The 14804-nt window shown below is 33.1% G+C and overlaps 1 protein-coding gene across 1 annotated transcript in view; it reads left to right on the top strand.

Annotated features, from left to right (window-relative positions):
• The first annotated feature begins 1636 nt into the window (after positions 1-1636).
• LOC125072362 overlaps positions 1637-14804 on the top strand; it is a 108633-nt gene continuing 95465 nt past the window's right edge. The window contains exon 1 of the mRNA XM_047682973.1: positions 1637-1676. The gene's annotated coding sequence lies outside the window, so the exon portion shown is untranslated. The remainder of the gene's footprint in view (positions 1677-14804) is intronic.

The raw sequence follows: 14804 nt of genomic DNA, 5'->3' as shown, positions 1-14804 counted from the left end.
CATTCCACGCGGCATCACAAGTTTTTTTTCTTTATTGATGTAAATAATTAAGATATAAGAAGTCTTAGTAGGGTTCTGGATCCCTAGCCTGGTTTCGATCGTATTTAGCCAGCCTGTTAATCATGGTGTCAACCATTAGCAACCCAGCAGGATGCACGGTTGCTGAATGTTGGAAAGTGACTACCACCACCCATGCTTATTTGTGACAGTGAAAGGCTTACGCACTTATGTGAAATTCTTGTCTGAATTGAGGTGGTTTCTATGAAATTTGAGACTAACAAAAATAATCCTTAAAAAGACCCCTTGAATAACGCGATAAAAGACGTCAGCAATTCGACGTTCAGCGTCAACAATTCGAGCTATGTATATACATAGGGCTATATATATACATAGCGTCTCGTAATATATCTGCGTCTTATATCTTGTCAGCTTGCTTAATATACCCCAATTGCTGTATCCTAGGTCTTGTAAACTTTTTGGTTCCGAGGTTCTGGGCTCAAACTCAAGATTGAGCCGGTAAAATGGTTTTCAGTTTTTTTTTTCGCAAAAATTGTCATTATCACTCTCGTGCCTTGGAAGGCATTTGAAGCTGTTGGTGCTATGCCTGAAATATTTTCGGTCTGTCAGGTTTGCAGTCCCATCGAATTATCAGAGTGAGGGAACAGAGAGTGCACGCACACTAGCGCACTAATAATGCGTCCCGCGTAGTTAGCTGGTCTCCCCTGAAATTGGTCACCGTGTCTAAAATCAGCTGCAACGACTTACACTATATCCATTGACCATATGTACCTATGTAAACAATAGATCTTGTGAGATTCTGAATAAGATATTTGGAAGGAGAATAATCTTGAAAAGATATGTGGGTTACTATCATGCATTTTATAGGAATACATTCAAAAAATAGAGGAATATTTATATTATCTACTTCAACAATAGGTGAATGGCCAGTTCGAAACTAATCTAAGAGGCAATGTGTTACATTCAAAGGTTAATGCGCATTTTATAAAAACGAAATATAGTAATAGTATAGAACTCTTGTTAACATAATAACAAAGCTGTAAGCAGAACGATTAATTGGCTCCAATAGCTGGCCAATTTGTTTCGTTACGGACCAACATTTATTCAGCCTACCTGCGGTGTCCACAGAGGTACACGGTTTATTAACGCAAAACAAATTTGTTGAATAAATTGTATCTTGTTAACTACACAATTTGTTTTATGAGATATTTAATTAAAATCTATCAAGTATTTTAAGTAGCCGCGATAAATCTACTTTAAAAATATGTGGCTGGCACGATTTTTGGAAATTTTACATTTTAAGCTATAATGATTAAAGTAAATCAATAAATATTGAGGAAAATAAATGAAGTATAAAGTTCCTTAGATTAAATATTTTATCACACACACGCGGAGAAGCAACGACGTTTAACATATTTTGCCCCACGCACAAGGGACTAGAGAGCAGCGATGGAGATAGTGCATAGCATACAAACCCGTTACGACATATAAGTCATCTTACCCCCCAGGCGCACGAATAGATGTTGCACATTAAAAAATAAATAAATTGATAACAAAAATTTTCACTTTGAATTTTTAACAAAATTATATTTTTCTAATTATTGTTTTTTATTTTGTTACAGGAATTATGAGGCTTTACTTCAATGACGTATAAAAAGGTAAGAAAATATAGTATTTAAAAAAACATTAGTAGGTATATTAATTTGAACAATAATTCTATATCGAAAAAAAAATCTACCACATTTCGTGCGTTTTATAAATGTCTTAAAGGAATTACTAATATTCCTATTTACCCCACTTTTTAAGCTTATCTCTTGTGTTAGGAGTGGGGACGACCATAGCCCAAGGGGTCAGGATCGATCCTGTGACTTTTTATATCGCTAGGCCCGTAAGCCTAATAAGCCCGTAAATTAAAGTTATATTTATTATCTATCATTTTCAGTATTTCTATGCAGATTTTACTTTGAAGCAATAATATATAATACAAAAAAGTCTTAAAATTTTCGGATAACGCTTGAATCTTTAGAAACTTTTGTATTCTTTAAAGTATTTTTACAAATTTTAAAATCATTAAATTAAGACAGTAATATATTCGTCATTGCAAAGTTATGTCGATCAGAAAAATTTTCATCAGTCAAAAAGATCAAGCTATCTTGTATATAGGGTATAGGGTGGTAGTATCGTTGTGTTCCAATTTGTAGAGATGAGCCAGTGTACCTACAGTCACAAGCTATTTCCTAAAGTTGGTGTTGATTGACAATTTTTACTTCTTACAACGCCAATGTCACCAGAGGTCCCATTTGCCAGTCTGCCTACTAAAGGCCTCATAGGTTGTATTAAACACAGTGAACAACTTGACGAGTGTCTTCGTTCAAACCGCAAACACGTGTATCTGCCGTTATCCATCGACTCGACGTGACAAAACAGTCGACGTGATTGGTCAACGCTACTGATTTTGGTTTTAGCAGATTTAGTCAAATTAACATCATAAAATCGAAACATTAATTTATCGAGGAAAATCGAGAGAAAAATTATATTTTTATAATAGAAGAACAACTTAAATAATTTACAACTTTTTACCTTTTAAACGAATTACTTATTAATATTAATGAACACATCTATCAAATGACAATCTTGCACTACCTATATATAACGTCGTCTAACGCACACTAAGATAACTTGTAAGCACGACTGTCACTCACTCACACTAATACTTAACGTTTCGACTCCGACTTTATTTAATAACGATAAACTCCCTTTTCATGGATCGCCGTGATATTCTAAACCAACTAACGTGAATATTTGAAGTCAGATATGATATCAATAGAACGCTCTTCAATTTTCCAACTGCCATACCATTACGAAACTACAGATCTTTTGGATATAATATTACCATTATCAGTATCGATAGGTGATAGAATAGTAAATAATTGTACGAAATAGAATAGAAACATTGTACTAATTTGTTGACGTAATTACTGAATTGTAACAAATAAGCCGTAACACATAATATCCGGAAATCACAAAAGAAGGGTTATCATATAATACCGAATGTTGCATGAGCCGAGATGGCCCAGTGGCTAGAACGCGTGCATCTTAACCGATGATTTCGGGTTCAAACCCAGGCAGGCACCACTGAAATTTCATGTGCTTAATTTGTGTTTATAATTCATCTCGTGCTCGGCGGTGAAGGAAAACATCGTGAGGAAACCTGCATGTGTCTAATTTCAACGAAATTCTGCCACATGTGTATTCCGCCAACCCGCATTGGAGCAGCGTGGTGGAATATGCTCCAAACCTTCTCATCAAAGGGAGAGGAGGCCTTTATCCCAGCAGTGGGACATTTACGGGCTGCTAATGAATGTTTTATTGTAATGGACACATAAGTTATGTCTGTGAACAAGAAATCATAAATAAATAAATAAATATTGGACAACATCACATACATTACTCTGAACCCAATGTAAGAAGCTAAAGCACTTGTATTATGGCAATCAGAAGTAAGACGGTACCACAAATACCCAGACACAAGGCAACATAGAAAACTTATGAACTTTTCCTACATCGACTCGGGCGGGAATTGAATCCGGGACCTCGAGTGGCGTACCCATGAAAACCGGTGTACATACTACTCGACCACGTAGGTCGTCAATAAATATTAAGATAAATAAATTCGTTTTATTTCAACACAACATTATCAAATGTTATATAAGTATAAATTATACATACATATTATACATACATACGTATTATTTTATACATGTACAATGAAGTTAGGAGGTTTAGGTTCGCACAAAGATTGACCATAATTTATTTTGGTGTACAATAATCGTCTTAGTAATAATTTATCACGAATCTTCAATTACATAGATAAATTGTTATTTAGGGCAAGAGAGCCAAATGTTCCGTCGTAGGAACGCGTGTGCACCCGACTCTTGTCGACCGAGATCTGTCCTTATTGACTTTGCGCCGGCCCAGATATAACTTTAGTGCGAACTGCCACGCAATCCAATGAAATACTTTACCTTGTTAAGCCAGTGTATTATTATTATTGGCGCCGACATATATTTATCACAAATCCAAGTCTCTAAAACAATCTTAATTTTACGCAACTACCTACGAAAATACACTTACATACCTGTACATTTTCGTAACGATCAACTTCGTCACGTCACGAAGAGTTACGGAATCGTTAGTGAAAATTGGTAAAAAATAAATCTCTACTCCAAACTGACTGACGTTTTATCATTTTCTAAGATTTTTAATTTTTGGTTATGAATTAAATCCTAGTTTATTTATAATACATAAGAAAAATTAAAAAAATCTACTGAGACACAATTAAATTACATTGAAATATGTGTCACAGTGAATAATTAAATTATTATTTTGAAAATGCCTCAAGCTATTGACGCACACGCACATTTTTTTTCATGCAATAAACTATAACTAAAATACCTGACATCCATGATGTTAATTTAAAAAATACGCACCTGGATGAAATTGGAAAAATATAAATTTTTAGAGTATCTAGAATCTATATTTCTACCGAGCTTTGCGGGATCATGGGAATGTTAATACTATTAAATGTAAAAAAAACGCCTGCAAGTGAGTGTATCGTAAAAGCATATAAGCTATGCTTAAAACGTTTTTTTTTTTTTACAAATCAGAGTCAAACCGGAACACTGGGATCAGTAGTCTTATAACGTAAACAAAAAAAAAAGAATAAAAAAAATAATGACTGTTATTTATTTTAAAGTTTGATTTAAGTGTATCAAAATTTAAAATAACCAATTAAAGTATTAAAACATTTATTGATAGTTACTATGTTTTTCAAATCTAATTCACTAGTTATGGAGACAAATATAAAAAATTCTGTCCTCCCCACCGAAAAGTATGATGAAATCTCAACCAAACAAACTGCAACGAAATCCAATTTCATGACAGCGTTGTCTAGAAATTCTTTATAACCTTTCACGCCGCATCCAAAAAAGGGCCGTCAAAACGCGAAAACGGGGAAAATTCCGCGAAGTATCAAAAAAATAACGTCGCATGTATGGAACTCCGTGAGATGACTATTGAATTACTTTCACGGGAAAATGATTCTTATGGTTCGAGTAATAAGGTATATGGAAGAGTAATTTATTTGGTTAGATTGTGAATGAGTTCTCTTCAAATATTTCACGCTCCGTAGTTATTATAACATGTTTATTTTGAGGTCTCGCGATTGTTCCTATACAAGTCTATACATAGGAGTATCGTTGTGTATGAGGTAAGATTGTTCTAGAAGCTTAGAATATTATTGTTCCTTGGAATAAAGTATATGCACTATATATGCACTATATAGATAGATACGAATGATTTTATATTTCGTATAACGCGTTCTCTGATGTTAAGGAGAAAAATTATTCCACCACGCTCGCTGCTTAGATATTCGGTAGAAATATATCTGGTATTATTCGACAATTCAGCTGTACTTATCCGGTATTTAAACCTGATCTCTAAGAATAGTTACGTATTTTTAATTGATATTGAGTAAGTTCTGATAATTGTTCACTTGATGATTAGCTCGTTCAAGCCCCTTTACACAAGACTAGTAAAGAAGCAACTATTTCTTTCCTCCAAATTTTGTACCTTTGGGTGGATACTCAAGGATACTAAAGTCGATGTCAGTCGAGGCAAGGTAAACTAGTATAAATTTTATATGATTGATTAATTATAATACACATTAAAAAAATTGCTTTGTTTTGCTTTACCTGATATAGACAAAGATAAATATATCTATTTGTCCATCATTTGGCCATCAAGTGGTACAAGGCCAAGTGATTATTTTCCACTGTTAAAAATATGATAAAATAGTTCCAAGTTTCTTGATTTGAGTTAGTTTAAAGAAATTATTTTATTTTAGTTCAATAATTTAAATTAAGAAGCTATAACCTATAAATGTCTAACTATTGGATCGAATACTTTTTGAGGAGACGAGAACTTATTTCATCACGATGCCCTAACCTCGCTTTGGGTACTTACCCAAAATGTCTACTCTATCTACTTGATACCGATACATTTCCTTACGATGTTTTCTTCCACCGCCGAGCAGATATAGCGTCACACGTCTATAGTAGGCTTTGAAAAGAAATTGGAGAAAGAAACTCACATCGAAATTTATAATATTAGAGTGATAAATAAAATATATAGAAAATAACAGCATCGGGCTTTGAAGTCAGAATATTGGAACCGATCATTGTGTTGAAGAGGGCTATTGTGAAAAATCACAGAACGATATTCGGCTGAGGGCGTTTGTGCATTGTTCAGTATCCATCGTCCCTTTTTGCACAATCACAATAATTTTATTCTGTACACATCCACGCGTAACCAGTGCGGAATAATCCGATATAATGGAAACGCTATTTTGAAGGCAATCTTAGGCTTTGGATAATATTGGGCATGTATACGTATTTATATGTGTATACGTTTTCAATAGAAGATGTAAGATTCCTAACTAAGAACGGAATATTGAGACGAGGAACCAAGATTAAGGCAAGATAGATTTCATTTTTCAATATATATATAGACTATATTATGGTACAAGTGGGCCACCTGATGGCAAATGGTCACCACTGCCCATATAAATTGGTGCTGTAAGAAATATTAACTATTACTTACATAGGCAATGCACTACCAACCTCAACCTTAAACTGGCTCACTCAGCCTTCAAATCGGAACACAAATTCACTATATATTGCTGTTGTTAGCGGTTGAATATCTGTTGAGTGGGTACCCAGACGAGCTTGCACAATGCCCTACCATTACTATATTGTGAATATTAAATTATGCTATCATATATTTTCTATACAAGTCAAAACCTAACAATTACCAAAACGTTCTAAGTGATCTTACCATGTCAAAGCAAATTGATTCACAAGCGTTTCGTGTGATCATGTCAGTGGAAACGACCCTTAGATAAGCGTATTCACAAGTTTCAGCAATACATGAACCAGTATGTATCCGAGTTATGTTGCAAGTAAACACAAGGACAGAATAAACACTCAGAGGAAACCATACACGGTATTCCTGCGTTGCTGTTGTATTGTTTGCGAAGTTTTCTTATTGGTTTATTGAAAACGTCTAGAAATGTAAGATAGAGAATGCTGTTTGCATTTTAGAAAACTTGCAAGTTGTATTTCACTAGTTGTTTCGTGTGGCGTTCGTTTCGGTGCGATCAATTGGAAAATTGGAAAAATTTCTCGAACAAAAAAATCACAATATGAAGAATAATTTATTTTTCAAATGTTAAATACGTATTTATAATTCAAAATAAAAAATATATTAATAAATAACTTTATTAATTACTAACAGTATTTAAAACGGGTTATTTACCATGTTTTTTTTTTTTTAAATACTGTAAATATCCTGTTTTAAATACTGTTGGTAATAAAAATAACCATGTTAATTTAAAAACTTTATTAATTTTTTTTTTTTTTTTACATACGATTTGAATTTATGAATTGACAAAGCTAAAAATATCTGCGGAATTTTAATAAAGAAACGAATACCTTGCCATACGTTGGATTTGTTGACTTTGTATAGTCGGTAAGCGCCATGCTTTTTCACTCGAAAGGAAGTCTAACAGTAGTAGTCAGTTTAATCAACAGTCAAGAAAAAATAGTCAGTCCTTAATGTGTTTTTAACTATTTCAAATAATATAATTATTGCCTTATGTAAAAAAATAAACCGAAATAATTTCCAGTCGAACACTAATGTGGACTAAATTACAAAAAAAAAAAAAAATACATACCTCTAACTCGACTCTTAAACTGATACAAATTAACCAATAGTAATTAAGACTGAAATATGCATTTTCACTAATTATCGAATACGTTTTAATCAATGTAATTAATTTATGCCATTTGCGTCTTTTATAAAAGTGACCCATTCTTAGTTTAAATGTTGAGTTAACATTATATAATTCAAATTGGTTCCGAGAAGTAATTTTTAAGTGTTGCCACAATTTTAACTCTTCCCTATTATAAATTATAACTTTGCTGATTCATACATTCACATCATTTGTTAAATAATTGGTCCACCATCTTGGCTATGCCGCCATGTTGACTTTACAATGATGTCACCTAGTTATTCGTGTATTGTCATCTTAGCTGAACGTGTATAAAAAAACAGCTCAATCGGTTAAAGAGCTGCTTCTAGATTGAGTTGCAAGATTTTCCCCGAACATACTTACATTGCAAGTTAAATAAAATATAAATAAAAAAATAACTTTATTTAACTAACATAGCTTTGTATTTTAAATGTTGAAAAAGGGTTACTACTATGTGTTTTGTGGTTTGTTCGCAGTAGAATCTATATTCCGTAGGTAACTTAACTTAATTCAGTTCTGTAGAATGACGATTCATAAGTGCTTTTTACAACTTTAATAAATTTATTTTGATTTGATTTGATAATAACATGAGTAAATTATTAAAATTAAATAATACTATCAGTAATGTATACATAATTAAAATATTCAGGAGAACTTGGATACTTGTACCGAGTTACTTCGTATTACGGCTGCACCTGCCATGAAGATTATGATGTCAATTATCGAAAATATTAAAACAGAATGTACATTGGAACGAAAATGCGGGTAACGCAGTGTTTAATGGAATATTAAATTGAAACACAAATCAAGTTTCTCTGGTCTTCGGATCACGAACAATAGAAATTAATTCAAACTAACTCCATATTATATCTCTTAGTACTTCAATTGGAAGATAGTTATGCATTTTGCACAGCGGCTTGAATACATTTCGATATTGCAACGGTTCGGGTAAAGATGCCGATGTCTGAGGTTAGATCGAATGTATTGAAATATTTTAGATGAATGCTACGTAATGTAATTGAATTCAACTTACGTGTTTTGATGTTCCAATTTCGAAATGTTTGTTTCGTTATATTGTAATATAAACAACGTGGTTATCTTAATAAAAAGTTATTTTTTATTATGAAATATTTGTTTGCAATGTTTATATTAATGTTAGTTAAAATTTGGGTAAACTCTGGCCAAACATCTGCTTAATTTATCTTTGTAAGTTATTTTATACTTGGCTAAAGAAGTGAATAGAGGTAATCATTTATTCATGTAAAAACAAGGTGCAAGGTACTTCACTAGTTGGTAGGGCTCTGTGCAAGCCCGTCTGAGTAGGCAGAATACTTGATAATTGGTTGGTAACTTATCAGGTATTGTGCCTCTAACAGCAATAATTAGTCAAAGTCAAAGTCAAAAATTGTTCAATATAGAAGTGGTTACACTTGCTTATTGATAGTCAAAAATCTACCGCCGGTTCAGAATTTAACACCTCGGACCTGAGAAGAATCGGCGAAAGAAACTCAGCGGGATATATATATATACATATTCATTTTAATTTTACTTGTACAATAATAAACATATTTTTGTTATTTGAAACAGCCTGGAGGCGATCATCTAATTCCCAAGGTGTGCAGTCAACTAAAAAGTATTGTTGTGTTCCGGTTGGTCACCCTTCAGATGATTGAGCCAGTGTAACTAAAGGCACAAGGGACATAACATCTTAGTTCCCAAGGTTGGTGCCGCTTTGACGATGAAAGGAATGGTTAATATTTCTTACAGCGCCAATTTCTATGAAAACTTATACATCAGGTAGCCATTTGCCCGCTTACCTTACATAAAAAAGACATTAAGCCAATTTCTTAACAACATTACTTATGTTTAACAGTTAAGGTTGAGTGCACGAAAAAAGAGAGAAAACCATAGTCCGAAATTGGTGGATACCTCTCAGAATAATATTAAGTAAAAATGTTACAAAGATATTTATGGGAAAGTTATTACAATGACGTGAAATTCTGCAAATACGTTAGATTAAGTTTTAACACATGATTTTGTTTTACTTAGCCAGACTGGCGTTATACTTTCTGAAACCTTATCGTTAAGGCTCTTTGGCTTCCCCTTTTCCTAAAAGCTGCTTGAATCTACCATAATTTTAACGGTCTATAGGAAGACAGTACCATTGATGGTTTTATATGCTCTTGCAAAATGTGCTTCCAGATTAAGTAGATCTCCACCGAACTAAGAGTGGAACACAAGACAAGGGGGCCAGATGATGCATTTGTAAAAGCGGTCGAGCTCCTCTCCGATCCGAATAGAGGTCGGTCATCGCAAGGTTCAGAATCTCACATAAAAATGTTTTGTAATGTTTTAGGTATTGTGCCAAAATTTTTAATATCTCTGAAAAAGTATATTATTAAAAATTGAACTAAAAAACGCAGTCTTTATTTCAATTCAGTTATTGTTTGTGATTTATTATATGTTAGATTTTGTGGTAAATTTCTAGAAGAAAAAGAAGGTAAAGAAGGTACTAAATATATATACATATTTTAATATTGGATAACATCACATACATTACTCTGATCCCAATGTAAGTAACTAAAGCACTTGTGTTATGGAAATCAGAAGTAACGACGGTACCACAAACACCCACACCCAAGACAACATAGAAAACTAATGAACTTTTTCTACATCGACTCGGCCGAGGATTGAACCCGGGACCTCGGAGTGGCGTACTCATGAAAACCCGTGTGCACACTACTCGACCACGGAGGTCTAAAAACATCTGACATACTGTATCTTTTCTACTAATAAGATTATCAGTCCTAAATAAAGTATTATTTAGTTGTCGACTTTATGACGCTGACCGTACCACCTAAACTATATAATTGACAAAACAATTACGCTCCAGCTTACTTGTCTAATTAACTACACAAAACAGTAACTTTGGTGAATACGTTACTAATCTATTTGATTTCATTTAGAGCTCTGTTTTAATTTGGTCGCATTTGTGTGTATCTCATAAATAATTCAATCACGATATAGCGAATGGCTGTGGTACAGAATTCAGGCTATTTTATGGTAACGTTTTCTTATATTTTATTCATCTATAAGGTTTATTTTGCCGTGTCGCGTGAGCACGAACATAAGTTTATTAAGTTTCTCTCGGTAACTGAATTTTTCATATTTTCGTATATCGTGACGAATTGCGATTATTCAATCCGATACGAAATTTTAATTATAGATAAAATATGAAAATTCGTTTTTAAGTCGTTTATTGAAAATTCGTTCCAATTGGATATTTCATAAATTTAATTAACACGTCTGTATTGTGTTTGTAACAAACATACTAATTCTGTTTATATATAGATAATACAGTGATATTGATCTTCTCCTTTTACAGTAGCCTCCATTCTTAAGAATTTAGAATTGGAAAATTTATCAGTAATAGAACTACTAGCAGGCTGTTGATATATTATCTCACTATTCTCCAAGGTAGGCCTTGATATCGTAAATGAGTCTATATGTATATCTTTGTGTATATTATTAAGCCTTTACGGCAATAACAACGGTACAATTTTAGTACTACTATAACAGCTTTAAATGTACCACTGCAGTTCTAAGGCCTCCTCTCCCCTTGAGAAGATTTCCACCTAATTCGACCATGCTGCTCCAATGCCCATTGATGAATAAAAATGAGACAAAATTTCATTGAAATTAGACCCATGCAGGATTCCTTGCGATGTTTGCCTTCACCGAGCACGAGATTAATTTTAAACACAAATTGGAGCACATGAAAATGCAGTGGTGCTGGCCTTGGTTTGAACCCACAATAGTCGGTTAAGATGCACGCTTTATAGCCGCTAGGCCACCCGGTGAACTATACAGTGAATGCGTTGAATAATAACGTTTTTTTATTTTTATTTATACAGTTTTATTCTCACGCGTACTTTCATCTCTTATACCACAAGCAGTGCTTGTTTAATTTATGAGGGCCTGAATGGTATCTATTATCTTTGCTTTGTTAACTGGGCTAAAACTTTGTACGTCTGCACTTTCACGAGATGCATCTTGAACGATGAATAACACGGGTCTTAGTTCAATTTATTTTGGTTGAATGAACTTAATGCCTTAGTTAATTTTAATAGATATAAAAAATATATTATTTTTTTTATTTTAATTGGTACCACCCAGCCCCCACTCATCATATATTCGATGTGTAGGTTGTTCATTTCAATAATAAATATGGAAATAAGTTGTACCGTTATACACACGGCTGATGGTAGAGTCTGCTAAGCACGTTTGTCATACATACGTACGTAAATAAATTAAACAAATTATTAACCTAATAGCTTACAATATCAATAATTATTTTATGCCTAATGTTACCAAGGATCATATGCATAATAAAAATAACAATTTAATTTATATTAAGACTGATAAAAGTAATTTAAATTGAATTTTAAGACAAAAGAGATAGTCTCTGGCTCAAGTATTATTAATACTAATATTAATTTACCTAATAGTAATTTAACCTTGGATAAATTCCTAAATCTTAAAATTAGAAATAATCAAAACAATAATAATAGTAAACTTGTAAACCTGGTGCACCAAAACATTCAAGGAATGACAGGAAAAGATTTAGAAATTGAGTTATTCATAAACAGTAATGCCATTGATATTTTATGTATAACAGAACATTGGCTTGTAAATTATCAGTTTATGTTTAACTTTAGTGGTCACCAGATGGCTAGTATGTTCAATAGAAAAAAAGCTATACGTGGTGGCTCATTAATACTTATTAACAAAAATCTAAAATTTAAAGAACGTAAGGATGTTGTGAGCCTTTCTATTGAGCAGACTATTGAAATAGCCTGTGCAGAGCTTGAGCATGTCATTGTTGTATGCGTATACAGACCTCCTAGCGGGTTATATGAAGCATTTGAGAAAATATTGGAAAGTGCATTATTGAAATTATCTGGATCAAGTAAATATATTTTTATTTGTGGTGACTTCAACATAAATTTATTAGAAAACTGTAGCACAAGTATTAGATTCAGATCATTATTATATTCATATAACCTCATTAACTTATTCTTAGAGCCAACTAGAATCACTGAATCCACTGGAACATGTATTGACAACATATTTACCAACTGTGTACCTAATCATAAATGTATTATAAATATGTTAAGTTCTGATCATTGTGGACAGTTGGCTTCATTTAATTCGCAAATAAATAACAATGCTAAGGATTTAAAACAGACATTTGTTCCAATCAATTTGTATCGAATTGAGAAGTTCAGAAGTAATATCATGGCAAAGCTCTCATATTTACAATTAAATGATAATTCTAATGAGCTTTATAACAATTTTTTTAAATTAATTAAAACAGAATTTAATGCCATATTTACTTCCAAGACAGTCTATTCTAGGAATTTTCTTAAATTTAATGATTGGGCGACTGTCGGAATTCACAAGAGTAGGCAGAGGTTGTATGAACTTTATAGTGAAAGATCATACAACCGGTCTTTTTCATTTATCAGTTATGTTAGTGCCTACTCTAAACTATTCAAACGTGTATGTCATACAGCTAAATCATTGCATATAAAAAAAAAAATTATTGAGGCACCTGATAAAATTAAAATGACATGGAAAATTATTAATTGTGAAACTGGAAGAGTCAAAAATAACATCTCCGACTTTAGCTTATCTATTGACAACAATTTATTTTCCTCAGATCGGGATGTTGCAACTGTTTTTGAAAATTTTTTTGCTGACATTCCATTTTCGACAACTAACTCATTAAATTCCTCTCCTACCGTTGCTGAATCATTATTAAAAAACCATGTGGAAGAATGTAATATTAGCTTTAAATTTAATACAGTAAGTGTAAGTGATGTAATAAGTTCCTTCAGATCACTAGATATTAAGAAAACGGCCGATCTGTGGGGGATCTCTGTCAAGGTAGTCAATTCAATAATTGATGTAATCGCACCCTACCTTGTCACTATATTTAATAAATGTGTCCTTAGTGGCGTGTTTCCTGACCTCATGAAACATAGTAGAGTATTACCAATATTTAAATCAGGTAGTACATCAGACCCCAACAACTATAGGCCCATCTCTGTACTACCAACTCTTAGCAAGATCTTTGAAAAGTTGTTACTAAATCAAATGCTAGTACATTTTAACAATAACAAGTTGCTACACAAGAAACAATTTGGATTTACAAGGGGTCGCTCGACAACTGACGCTGGTGTTGAGCTCGTTAAAAATATTTACAGGGCCTGGGAGGAGTCACAGGATGCCTTAGGGATATTTTGTGATTTATCTAAGGCCTTTGATTGTGTGCAACACGAAACTTTGGTCAGGAAGCTACGTCATTATGGAATTAGGGACACTGCACTCAGTCTTCTGATTTCGTATCTGAGCAATCGCATTCAGAGGGTTGATGTAAATGGAAAGAGATCTCCCGGGTCTCCAGTTACTGTGGGGGTCCCTCAAGGATCAATTCTTGGACCATTTCTCTTCCTTGTTTATATAAATGACCTGCCACATCTCCTAGGTGATAAACTCGAGATAGTATTGTTTGCTGATGATACTTCTTTAATTTTTAAAATAAAAAGACGTCTTTCAATATATGACGATGTGAACAATACTCTCTCTGAAATAGTAAATTGGTTTAGTGTTAATAATTTAATGTTAAATAGTAAAAAGACTAAATGTATTAAATTCACTACTCCCAATGTAAGATGTGTCAAAACGAGTGTACGTTTAAACGGGGAAGCATTAGATGTTTTAGAATCAACAGAGTTCCTTGGTATGACAATAGACTCTAAGCTCCAATGGGGCCCCTATATAAATAAATTGGCGAATAGACTTAGCTCTGCAGCCTATGCGGTAAAAAAAAATTAGACTTTTGACTGATGTG

The sequence above is a fragment of the Vanessa atalanta genome, chromosome 21 (genome assembly GCF_905147765.1).
Source record: "Vanessa atalanta chromosome 21, ilVanAtal1.2, whole genome shotgun sequence".
Classification (NCBI taxonomy): domain Eukaryota; kingdom Metazoa; phylum Arthropoda; class Insecta; order Lepidoptera; family Nymphalidae; genus Vanessa; species Vanessa atalanta.
Note: the sequence above shows the minus strand (reverse complement) of the source record. Positions and strands in the feature narration are given on the sequence as shown.